We start from the raw sequence: 14,311 nt of genomic DNA on the forward strand, positions 1-14,311 counted from the left end.
CCAGTACATGCCTGCTCAATTCCGACTTTCACCTTTCTCAGATCATCGACCATCCTCCAAGTTTCATTCGACATCCATTCATTTCTTCATCAACAAACTTTACCGAGAGTACCAAGACTCGTAGGCATTCTTGATTCCACACCACTGTTCTTCGACTGTTCCGTCTGACGGCAATTCCGAGGCTCGGGATTCTAGCTGTTCAACGTTTGCCCTTTTCATCTCTGGATTCTCCAACCGGCGGACGTTGTATCGACACCCGATTTTCTCCTCGCGCCGTTGGACACGCGCAACTCTCAGGCGTATCTCACCAAGGACGAGGTGATGTTCAGATGCAATGTCTGCGCTTCGTTTGTTGCGGACATCAATAAGGCTCCTTCTCCATTTTCGACTGATGCAGATGTGGTGAATTTGATTTTCTGTTCGGCCATCTCGGGATATCCAAGTGACCATATGAGCTGGTCGATGAGGGAAGAGCGATTCACCATTCTCCATGTTGTTGTTGCCTCAAAATTCTACAAACAGCTCACCGTTTTCGCTCATCTGTCCTAGACCATGGCGCCCCATGATGCACTCAGGGTCCTGATTGTCGGAGCCAATCTTTGCGTTGAAGTCACCCAAATGGATTTGAATATACCCCTTCGGAATTTTCTCGACTACGCTGTTCAATTCACTGTAAAACTGCTTTTGCTCCTGCAAATTGGCAACGTCATTTGGCGCATGTAAGGTTTCTGAACCGTGTTCTAAATCTGGCTACGATTATTCTTTCGTTTATCGGTTCCCATCTAATGAGAGCCGCGTGGGCCTGCGGGCTTAATAGGAAACCAACTCCTCGTTTTCGAGTAGCATGTTCTCCTCGTATGCCAGAATAAAGCAGGACTTGCCCGGACTGTGTCTTGTGTTCTCCAGTGTTAGGCCAACGGACTTCGCTAAGTCCCAGAATTTCTAGCTTAAGGCGGCTAGCTTCCCTTGCGAGTTGAGCCAGCTTGCCTTGTTGGACAAGGGTTAAAACGTTCCAAGTTTCAATTCGTGTCCGTTAGACAAGTTCACTTTTCGGCTATTTTCTCAGATCATGCATTTCTGCAAATATTTCTGCAAATTTTGAGATCAATTGAACTAATCTCTGTTCTGCGCAATGAGATTTTATTAAAAAAGTCCATTTATGTATCTTGAAATTTTTTTTGAGAGATCTTGCAAGCTCCTGTTAATATAGAACGATAGTTTTAAATAAGATGCATGGTGGTTGATATTATTAGCATATTCATGGATCTGTTTAAGATAATCGTTGAAAACAAACCGAAATAAAATTTAAAAATCATAAACTACCAACTTGTAAAAAATCTGCAGTTAATAAGAAAAAAAATCACAAGATCTTTTCATGCTAAGCTAGTTCTATTCATTACTTTTTACATATAGCGGTAAAGTAATGAAGCGGTTTATACGAAAAAAACCGAAAAGTGAACTAGTCTAGTGTCCGTGTTTTCATGCTTAAAGTCGTCGCTAAGTTTTTAGTAAGCGATGCCGAACACTGGTAATTTTATAACAATACACAAATTGAAGAAAATATCGATGATCATTTAGTGAAATTCCCTGTTTGACATGAAACTGTCCTCGAAAACCGCAGCTACTCTCTGGAGCCACTCATAGTCATCGCTCACCCTGGATAAGTGGCCGTGGACAGTAAACTAATACAGGTTTTCTCGTTTTTTCACAGATAAAATCTGGACTCACACGGCTCCGTATGCATTCCAAAATATTTTTACAAAATTTTATCATGTTCTGCATAAAAAAAATTTGTGAACAAGTAAATTGTTCACTTAATGATGAGTAAATATGTACCCGCCATCTCATGTCTTTGAAAACAGAAAATTTTGTATTTTCGACCGATGGATCAAGAAGTTTGTATTTTTCCTACTATTATTCTGATTGTTGATTTTTTTTTCTTGCATTCTACAGTATTTATTGGTTAAACATAATATTCGAGTGGTTTTTTCCAGATTACATTTCTCCTTTCTTCCACTTCCACTTTGAAATTCAAAATCTAGGAAAGCTGTTTGGAAAATTAAACAAAATGTTGGTAGGGTACACATGATCACAGGCGTTTTTTAGCCTGTTGGTAAAGTCATTATTTTTTTTTCGAATACGAGAAAGAATGACCTTAATGGGTTAAATTCCTATAACAAAGGAAAAAAATCTATTAAAGCAAAAATATAATTGTATGATGAACAAATTCGGAAAAAATGCTAGTTCTGTAAGCCCTCAAATACATACTGGAAAAACCTCATTAACATGAGAAAAATTTTTGTTCAAACTGGGTGAACGATTTTTTTCTTATCGACTTGACTCAGCACCAAGAACATTGAAAAATCTCTAAATTCACGACAAACAAAACGTTTGTGACGATCATCTGTGAGCCCTTTTTTCGGAAATTTCATAGAAAGATAGTGCCAAACATCAATAAATTGAGTCATTGTACTGGAAAATTTGCGTTACATGTCATCAAAGTCATAAGGAATTTATAATCTGCTGCTTTTAGAAAGCCTATCACAAAGGTGTCCAAATTAAATAAAGAATATCCTTGAAATCGGTAAAAAAAAATTGGATTAAGACTGAAACTTTGTCGCAACTCGCTTGAAAACTTGTGAATTTATGTTTTTTTTTTGTTGTTGTTTTGACAACCTTGCTCAACATCTCAATGCAATGTTCTTATACGGACTTTCAAATTTAAAAACAGTGTTTTCGCACGGATCTGCGAGTTTACATAAATAATATTGAAAAAAAAAACATCTCGAAAATATGCGCAGAGAAAAACATTTTAAGTCAATAAATTTCAATAACGATTCAATGTTGAACACTGAGAAGACAGTGATTTCCATTGGATTAACTCAAAAAGACTTTTAAATAGAAGTAATGACGAATAGTCCTACTCACACAGGGAAAAACCTTGTAAAAAGGTGATCAAAATGTGTTACGCTAAAACGGAGCGTTTTAGACCCAAAGTATCTTTCGGGATATTTTACCTACATTTAAAGCACTTTAAAATAAGCTTTTGTTAAAAACGATTCAATCATCTAGCAGTTTATTTAGAGCAATCATGTCTTTGGCAAGTTTTTAGATTGCAAATAATGTAGCAATTTTGTTGGAGACGTCAACAGCGTAGAAGCCAACCCAAAAAAGTTAGAAGGGCTCAAAATTTAAAAAAATATTTTTCAACCTAAATTTTCAGTTTTTTGACGATATCTTTTCAGGCCGAGCTTATTCTAGCAAAGTATGTTTGAAAAAATTTTGAATCACTAATAAATGGAATAGTTTTGAGGAACCCGCTTAATAAAAATATTCAGACTGAAACATGGCCGTAGGAACGGGGGGGGTTTTGGGGGTTAAACCCCCCCCATGAGGATCCAAAAAAGCATGCGAGGTATTCTACTCTTCACACCAAATTTTAAATTCAGAACCAAATTATAATAATAGAGTAAGGTGAATCAAGATTATCAATCTCGAATAAAAACTAATGCCGAGACCTCAAAAATCCATCCCACTTTTTCAAAATTTTCTTACTTGTTCATATAAATTCAGGTCTGAATATTAAATTTTAAATTAAATTAAACCCATTTCGTAGGTTCTGATTCCATAATTCCCATAACCAAAATTGTATTCCTATTTTCGTATTTCGGATTCTGTATCCAGTTTAGAATTATGGATTTTCAGTTTGATAATCATAAGATGTTAGAAATAAAAGCTGCTTTGAAATTCTGGTTCAAATTTGGTTTTGCATTTCACATCAAATTTGAATCACGCTTTTCGAGATTATATGCATTTTCACTATTTTGATAATAGTTTTCCGAATATGAAAAAAGAAAAATATTTAAATTCGAAGTTCTTAAACTTGATTCATACATAAAATTCAAACATTTAAAGCTTCAAAATGGCAATCCAAAATTAAAAAATCAGATTCAGATCATTGCAAATTAATATTTTAATGCTGATTCACAAAAATATAGATTAAACCTAAACTACAGAATATAAATTATAGATTCTTGAATGAGAGCTCAAAAACTAGGCTCATAAAATTCTGATCTGGAATTAGATTTGGAAAATCGAATTTTTTGTACATTTCAGAAATCGTATGGAAATTCGGATACAGATTCAAATTTTGCAATTTTTGAATTCGGGTTCAGAATTAAGATTCGGAATGCAGGTTAAAAATTCAGAAAAAAACCAGTTGGTAAATAAATTTTACAATCAACATAAATTATTGAGGAATTCCATAGATCATGAATTTATCACATGGCGGACTAAATACGAGATATCTCGTTTTTTCACTTGCAAAAGTGTGCTTTTTACACTTTGAAGTAAAGCTCAAATGGACTGAATTTAATTGCAATTTTTTTTTTTTGGAAAAACTGAAAACAAGATTTACCGTAACTTAAAAATGCTAAATTTGTAAAATTTAATCCAACGGTTTTTGAGATATAGAATGCTGAATTTCGGTGTTTCTCGTCATAGATTTCTTCGCGGTACTTAATGTGTTAAGATTGCTAGTCAATTCAATTTCGAGATTTCAAATTTTCAATCAAAATTATTTTCTAAGCACAGTTCAGCTGAAAATCACAAATAAAAGGTTCATTTTAAGTTATTTGTTTTATCCGAAAACCCCTAATTTCATTTTAAAAATCATCCACACGATTTTCATTATGGAATTGATTCTTCTTTATGAAAAATATTTGCTGTTAAAAAAACATTCTTACCTTATTAACATATTAAGGACGCCCAAAATTCGACATTTTATGTTTCAGAAACCAATAGTCAAAATTTTGCTAATTTCATATATTTGAGTAAGGGTCAGTGTTGTGTTAAATTTAGTAGAATGAGGTTTCATTATTAAATTTACGAACGCCAGCATCGATACGAAAAAACACTTCAATAGATAAAATCAATTTACGAACACACCGTTAGGATCAGGTTTTTCATCAAGCAAATTTGATCCGAAAATCTAATGATAATTATTTCCTACTTTTTTTTTTTTAATACAAAAATTTTTAATATCAGAGTACTTAAAAATAAATAATCATATAGTCACACACCTAATTTGTTTTTTTTTTGTTTTCGTGCAGTATTGGGCAATAAATCATAGATAAAAATAAGTCACCAAAACCCCCCCCATGAGTCGGTTCTTCCTACGGCCCTGGACTGAAACGAGATAGATTGGAAAAACTAAGAAAAATAGCTGTTTTCGGACACCTGTACCTTTCTAGTTTAGTCCTTTAAAATACTTGACAATTGCTAGCTTAAATCATTTATAACAACAAAATAAACAATTTAACGTTATAAATTCCATGTTTTTAAAACGGTGAAATCTGCCGGAATCTAATACAACCAAATCATGAACCGAGCTCATCCGAACTAGAAAGATACAGGTGGTCGAAAACAGCTATTTTTCTTAGTTTTTCCAATCTATCTCGTTTCAGTCTGAACATTATTTTTTCCACAAAACTGTTCGATTTTGAGTAACTCAAAACTCTTTCAGACATATTTTGGTTGAATAAGCTCGGGCTGAAAAGATATCATCAAAAAACTGAAAATTTTGGGTTAAACAATTTTTTTTTTACATTTTGAACCCTTATAACTTTTTTGGGTTGGCTTCTACTACGTCTTCAACTAAATTGCTACTTTTTTTACGATTTAAAAGCTTGCCAAAGACATCATTGCTGTTAAATGAAAATTACAAGAAAAGAAGCTTCTTTAAATGTAGGTAAAATGTCTCGAAGACACTATGGGTCTAAAACGCTCCGTTTTAGCCTGAACAATTTTAATCACCTTTTTACATCATTTTCCCCTGTGTGGCATCGGTAGGAACAAAAAATAGGTTTTCTCAGAATCATGAATATAAAGTTTTGTTTTTGTCAAAAATTTGTCGTGAAAAAAAGGGAAAAGCTCTGCTTCCTATTAATAAATATTGTTTAGAGTGCGGCCCGCCGAAGAGATTTAAATTTAAAATTGACCCGTTGGCTCAAAAGGTTGCTCACCCCTGATTTAAATGGTTAATTCTAGATTCCTTTTTGAATAAATACTTTTCCTCCAATGTTTGTCTTGTCACACCATATATTGCGGTTAAAAATTTTGTTGATTTCAAGCTAGTGAAAATTTATAGAAAAAAAAAGTTTCTTTTTATTAACCGCTGGCAACTCTTCAATCAACTGTTTAACGATATTTCCCCAAGAGACTTCTTTTCCGGGATAACCATCCCTCTGCGGAGCGAACCCTCACGCGCTCGAGAATCCGAGGAATGCAATATCTACTGGGATTGGTTCCAGTATTGGTCTCTTTCCACGAAGTCCGGGCGCAGTCGCAGTACAGGGGCAGCTCAACATCGCTCGTCTCTTTCTCTAGAATTGCATCCATCGTTTTGTTTTTCCATCTCACACCTACACCGCAGATGAGCACTGGATATCGAGCGGTGTAAATTTTCTCCATTACACCTTTTTGGTTTGGGAGGACAAGCTTGTCTGTCACCAACTATCATATCCAGTCGCTTCACTAGGGCTTCGGCTGCACGTTTTATCAACCCGGGGGAGGTCGGTCGAAAAGTCAAGTAAACGACCTATGCCCAGAATCGGTGCCCTGATCCGTATAAGCGAATACAAGCCGACTGAAAATGTATGGATAGAATAAATAAAACAACGAAAGCATAGCGTTGCAGTTTGATTCGAAGAACTTTTGATTTTTACCACCTAGTTGGGCTTGTTTGCATACGTCCATGTTTGTTAAACATCGACCTAAAGTGGGTGAAGTGGGACAGTAAAAACGAAAGCGAAAATTTTGCACCCCTAGTGCACTCGAAGACAATCACTCGATCGATTGGGGTGGTTTGCTTCGAGGTGTCAGGGTGCTTTTCTGTGCGATGATTTGAAGTATGCAAATTGTATAAATATGTAGATGGTGCGCTTGAACCTGAAGAGGTTAGGTCGATTCAAATCAATGCTAATCATGGGGATAAATAACCCTTTTTATGATTGTCTCTATTCAATAAAATTAAAAACCAATGTCATATGAAATAATCCCAATCGAACCGACAATTAAACAAGCGCAAAAAAATTAAAAACGCCGACACTGAAAATTGTTAAAAATTTTCAAACGATTTCTTAGCTCGTATAGCTGATCGATTTAGTTAGTTTCATTTAAAACACTTTAAAACAGCGTTTCGTCCACATTAACCACATCCTAATGCTGCGGTTTCATGCTGATGCTCATGCTTGCCTACCATATGGTGCTAGCAACGAAATCGTATGTACATACATATATATGCACACTTGATAACAAGAAAAAGATTTGGTTTAACGCTCATGGGAAACTAAAAGTTCTCAGGAGACCAATTTGTTTCTTATCAGCTCCAGGCCTTTTGAATCCGTCTTGATTATGAGAAAATAATTTTCGAGATCTCTTTGATTGATCAATAAATTTCTTCAAAAAACCTCATCATAGTTAAAATAACTTTATAAAAGAAAGCTTCAAATTGGGAAATAGTTTCCAATACAATACTTATAGTGATAATATTGAATTTAGATGTTTTTGGAGAGAAAGAATGCATTTCAAGTTCAAATTCAAATTTTTTTTGAAGAGATTTCTGTTTAAAATTTCAAAGGTTTCATTTACTGATGAAACGGTTTCTTGAAGTAACGTTTTGTTTCATTTCACCCTTTTGGAAAAGATATTTTAACAAAAAAAGTCTGACATCTAACATGCATGTTAATAGATTTTTATAATTGTCCACAAATTGTAACTCGTAAATGTACTTGACGATGAAAAAAATGTCATCATTTTACCTTAAATATCTACATAAAAGTGGCAGTGAAAAGGGTCATAACCATTTGTAATTTTTATTTATTTATTTGGAATTTCAATAGGTATAATTAATAAATAGTAAAATTAAAAAAATAGTTCTTGAGTTCAAGTTTTTCACCTTGTGTTTGAAAACGGCCAGTAGACGCTTTTCTGAGTCGGTGCAAACCGCACGCACGACCTGTTCAGGCATTTCGTTCCAAATCTTCACCAAACGTTTTTAAATGTTCCCAAGGGTTGTTCTTCATTTAGCCGGAAATTATTGCCCAGAATGAAAAATTTCTCGGAAATTCAATCGCCAGAAAGAACTATTTTCCAGTTTTTTTTCCCAAGACGAACTATTCCCCAGAAAAGTTTTCACCAGAATAAATCATTTCCCAGAGTTTTGTTCGCCAGAAGGACCTTTTCTTAGAAAATTTTATATTTTTATCCAAACTGAATACTAAAAAAAATGGTTTGGTTCCAAAAAATAGATTTACAATTTTATATATGTACTTTTGTTATAGAACTGTGTAATATTCCGTGTTTATTTCCACGCCTCAATCAATTAATAAGTATCGTTTTTTCCCTTTCTTAGATATTCATAGTGCCGTATTTCGATATCGCTCGACTGCTCAATTTTTCGTCCGAAAAATATATGATCTGCGTGCATCTTCACCAGAATCAGAGATCTACATATGAGCCGTCACCAAATGGCAAAAAAGACAACTTGACAAACACTTTAGGTTTAAATACCGTTACTTTGAGCGCTTAGAGGTACCGATAAGTCAATTCCAATTGAGCTGAAATTTTCCGCATGCCATTTTTCTGGATTAATCTACATAATGTACATGATTCATTTTCGAAATTCGATGATGAAATTTTTCCCATAATACATTGCCACCCTTATCTTCATATGAGGAAGAATGCCCCAAATGGTTCAAACTCATATAAAAAAAACCTTATTTACGTATACCAAACTTTAAAAACATTATATGATAATGACTTGTTTAGCCATGATAGTTAAGAAAACGTCATTAATCTTTAGCTGGTATGATTCGTAATAAGTGTAATTTATGTTGCGTTTCTTAATTATATGAAATTTTCACATTACGTTGGAAATTACCACAAAAATATTTTCTCTAAAAATATGTTCTATATAAATTAAGATTTGTGAGGTGCTATTACCTGGGTCATTGACTTGAAATGGCAGTATACAAGAATCTCAGAATCAATATCAAAATATCATTTTCTACCGCTCGAGGACCTCAAATAAATACCTAAAAAAACTGTTATAAAACTCTCTACAAAATCGCTTCATAAAACTTGTTATAACTAGACTTACTATGTAAAGATTACTATTTATAAAATAATGCCAATTGTCTGTTTAAGTTGTACCTACCTTATGTAAAAAAAAAACCTTGAAATCTTAGTTACTCATACATAGTTATTTGTACTATTAGATAGGGAGAATAATTAGTAGTTTTATATTTAGAAGCATTTGAAATTGCGTATGCAAAATGGAAACCTTGAGTTTCTCGATTAAATATTTTTATTCGACTTTTTAACTGAACCTTAATCCGCTTCTTGAAAGTAAATATCTCACTTGTATACTTTGAATGACCAACTATTTTGGTTGATTTGTTTACTCCGTGCAATCTTGAAATCAATATGAGGCAAAGAGTTGAATTGCACCGATGAGCTCCCAAACCCGATTTTATTCAGTTATCACAACCTACATGACAGACAAGTTACTTCACAACATACTTCACAGTTTGAAAGAATACGGATTTCACGCTAACTCGACACAGTATCTGGCATGACCCTCTCATAATTGAATGAAGCTTTGTGTGTGTGTAGTCCTCACGTAGTTAACCCTCCAAAGCTGTTCGGGTCAATATGATCCGAAGCGCAGATTCAAAGCATCATTCCAATATACTGAGAAACTGAGATTTTTTAGAGACCAAATATGTTCTATGAAAATGTTAATCAAATTAACGGAAAAAAACTAAAATTTAAGTTTGGAAAATCGGTTCATTGAGAAATGAGATGCAGCGATGCAAAGACAAAATTGGTTGTTTTTGTTCTGAGTTAGATTTTTTTTCTACCGGAAAATTCGGAATAGAGGTCAAAATGTTCATTGGACCCCCACATATTTATACATCGTCGGCTAGATGTATTTTTAAAAATTTCAGAAATCAAAGAAGCACTCAAATACTGCAAAGTTGTCAGAAATTATAAGCAATTTAAAAATCAAATTGTTTTTTAAGCACTTTTTTCATTCGGAACCAACTACAGACAACTTAGTAGAACAAATTCACTTCATCTATATATATAAAAATGAATGTTTGTCTGTCTGTCTGTTCCCTATAGACTCGGAAACTACTGAACCGATCATCGTCAAAATTGGCGTCTGAGGGTTTTTGGGGCCGGAGATGGTTTCTGTAATAGTTACAAACCGCTCCGACTCAAGGGAGAGGGGGCTTCCATACAAAATTTGTCGTTTTTCGAAACAAATTAAAGTCATGACATCCATTTTTTCGAGATTTTTTTTCCTTTGGGCGATTTGTTTTTCGTCTCCATGGTCGAGGCGTCGCGAGCCAACGTCGCAAGAAGAGGATAGTAACCATGGCATAGCATACTGATCAGTGGGAATATTTTGGCGCGTATTTCTCAACCAAGCATATTTTCAATGCACGTGGTGGCGATATGAAGCCTTGATGTGATTTTTTTCTACTTGATTCCTAGCTCATTTGTACATCACATGGTTATGAATGACGCCTAGATGTGACCCAGATTGACATTTTGCCGATCGAATAAACCATATAGGTACCTACATTTTTTGTTTTTGCCAAAATCTGAAATTTAAAAGGCATGGCATTCGTTTTTAGAGATTTTCTTTTCTTTGAGGGGTTTGTTTTTCGTCTCCATGGCCGAGCAAACGTTCGTCGCAAGTGGATAGTAACCAAAGCATACTGTTCATTGATCGATGGAAAAAATTTAACAATTAGGCGCCTGTTTCTCAACCAAGTTCCTATATTTCTGAAGCACGTGGGGGCGATATGCAACCTAGATGTGATTTTGCTTGCTTAATTGTACACAGCACGTGAAAATAAATGATGTGACACGGATTGGTATTTTATCAATCGAAACAAAACCAATTGAAAGATTTGCAAAAATAGTTCGTGTTAATGTAGGTAGCATTTGTTGCCTAAAAATATAAATTTAGTTTTGATGCTAATGAAATAATGGTTTGACACTTTGCGGACAATCGAAAAAAAAAATACAGAAAGTAAAGAATTTACATACAATTTTTTAACCCACTTTGCCTACAAAGTTATTTTTGAATCATATTGATAACACAAATATGAATAAATTGTATTCTACAGAGAAAGATCGGAAACATTTTTTTGAACATGAACAAGTTTTATCAAGCCCCATTTAAATTAAAAGTAGATAAAAAAAATCCGATCCGACACATGAACTGATCAAGAGCCTTTTCTTTAAATTAGATAAGATAGGACTGACGTGTGCATAAGTGAAAGGTTTCAGTGAAATAAATTGATTTTTTTTTTACCAAGAAGTAAAAATTTTTATTCAAGGAACACTAGAGCATGTTCAAACGTTCAACTTTTCTCTATTACAAAAAAATTAAAAAATATGTTTTCTTCTAAAAATTGTTACATCGGCCCAAATACACAACTAAAACGAATTAAGAAACGAAAATTGAAACTTTTTATTTTAAAAAAATCTAAAAAAACGTCGTTTAGCTTACATACCAATTCATGTACGCACGTAACATGAAAAGTGTTTTTGTGTTACATTGCTGCATAAAAGAGACTTTTGATCCGCTTCTTTTTTGAAAAGTGAGACTTTAGAACTGATATTCAATTGAAAGCAAATTTTATATGAGAAATTTTTAGTATACCTTTAAGTGTTACCTCCTGTCAACTTACACGGTGAGGCAAGGGCAAACGTCGAACTTTTAAGAAATTCATCTTCAAAATGATTCAATATTTTGGAAAGACCAAAAGGGGTATTCTGAATGTTGAAACAGAAGCGGATATTAAATTTAAATGTCTTTGTAATGGAGGTCATTTGCTTTCAACAGCATTCGTTAAAAGTTGAGTAGCAAACATTAATTTATACTCCAGGAATACTGCAGATATATCAATGAAACTTGATAAATCAAACAAACAGAAGTACGTTTTAAATCCATTTTAAAGCCATTACTCTAACACATCTGAAAATAAACATTGCATTTACACTTGTTCCAATATACGGGACAAATGTTAACTTAAAAATTGTTTTTGCCAACATTTATGAATATTTGACTTTCAAAAAGAAAATAAAAAACGCTGAAAATTTATTCAGTGATGCAACTGATATTTTTTTTTAAATTTATATTTTTTGCTTTTATAAATTTATTAGATAGAAATGTGCACTGTATAAAACCGATTATTTTCATACCATGACAAGTGCTATTTGGGAAAACTTCAAGCTGAAATATCTCATGTCCAGGAGTTTGGCATATGGCGAAACATTTTTAAACATAATTTTGGCGGAAAAAGGAAAGATATTCAAACTGCTTCGAAGGCGAGGATGGTGAAAAAAGCTGTTTGTAAATGGTTATTAAAAATCCTGTTCATCGTTTTTTTTTTTCAAATTTCTATAGCTTATTTTTTCTACTCCAAAAAATACACCATCTAAAGCTAATCAGGAGCTGAAAGTGCTCATATTACAGAATATAAGGAACATACTCAAAAAATTGTCCCGATTCACGCTATTGATCGGTTTTCAAAATTCTATCTCAATAAAGTACAATTCGAATCTTTTTCTTTCAATTAGAAATTTATGTAAACTCAAGGCGGGTAAATCAGCCTACCTTTTTCAAGCAGTGGGGGACAAAATTGGAAAAGATGGGGAGCTCCCATGTATGTTTAAGATAAAGAGCTTTTCAAAGAAGGGACCATATTTTAAAAGAGAGTTTTTTTGCGTACGGATACTTGGCATAACTCATAAAAAGATGTTACAAATGTTTTTATGGAAGTTCGTAACTTCCCACTTTGGGAAAAAAGGTGGAAAATCCATAAATTTTGCATTATTTAAGTCATTATAAACTTTAAAAACAGAGTACAAATTTCAGATCTTGAAAAACCAATTTAGAGATCAAGTTTCAGTAAATAATATATACCTGTAGAGAATATTGCTAGAGTTGAAGTTCAAATTGAGTAAACAGGATTGAAATAATATCAACTGTTGAGAACACTGATAGTTATAGCATTCAATAACTATGACTATCAGTGTTCTCAACAGTTGATGTTATTTCAATCCTGTTTACTCAATTTGAACTATTACTCTATCAATATTCTCTACAATTCCATCTTTGAATTGAAATTCGGAACTCCAGCTGCAGCTCTCAATTCAAAGTTGTTGGATCTGAACTATGATGATTTGACTTAATAAAATCTTAATTTGAATGAATTCATTTTTGAAATGTGTAGCAAAGCACACCGGGTCAGCTAGTTTTAAAATATTTATAAACAAAAATAAATAACTTACACAATGAATCCAATATCATAAAAATCGGTCAATATTTTCGGCCACGCGAATAACAACAAACTAAAGGTCAAATTTCCCCGAAACGCACATTTTGGGAACAGCTTTGGAAGTTTAAGAAGGCACTTGGGATAGGGGGAAGTGTTCCTAAATGCGCATATTGGGTAATATGCGCATACAGCCGATTGACGATTTGGCTGGAGATTCGTCATATCTAATCAGTACAGTTTGAGGGTAATACGCTTTTAACAAATGGCATGAAAAAATAATTTCTTATATAAAGTCGAAAAAATTTAAAAATTCCAACAAGATTTTTGTCAATTTTGTTATAATATATTGAAGTTTAATTATCATGCGTACAGATTCTGTGAAAGAATTTTTTAATGGTTTTTCTTTCTTATTCATCTGGAAATCGGAAATTCAACAAATTGAAGCTTTTGGCAAAGTTGTAAATGATAAGATATTGGAATGAGAGACAGTTTCTGAATGCCCATATCAAGGCAGGTTAAATGCCTATATCAAGAAAAATAGATTAGTCTTATAAATTTTTTAATTTTTATTATTTAAACATTAAATCTACGCTCAAATCACGATCTTACAGCGAAAAAAAAAGAACTTCATACCGATCCGAGAAAAATACGATATAAACAAAATATTACCATGAAATATGGCCATATGGCATATCTAACTATGTTTCATGCAAAAAAAAACTAGCGATGTAAAAAAGTTCACCAAAATTTCAGCTTTGACGATTGCTTAACATCCGTTTCTACCATTTTCAATAAAAAAAATTTGAAAATATTGCAAGTATTAATGAAATATAGCTAAAAACATAAATATGCGCGTTTAGCCCGCCAGTTTCAGAAATCGGCTATTTTGACTTCTTTTATTATATAATTAATTTCACAAAAACTGTAAGAGATTTTAACAGGAAAAT

Source organism: Uranotaenia lowii, chromosome 2 (genome assembly GCF_029784155.1).
Source record: "Uranotaenia lowii strain MFRU-FL chromosome 2, ASM2978415v1, whole genome shotgun sequence".
NCBI lineage: Eukaryota > Metazoa > Arthropoda > Insecta > Diptera > Culicidae > Uranotaenia > Uranotaenia lowii.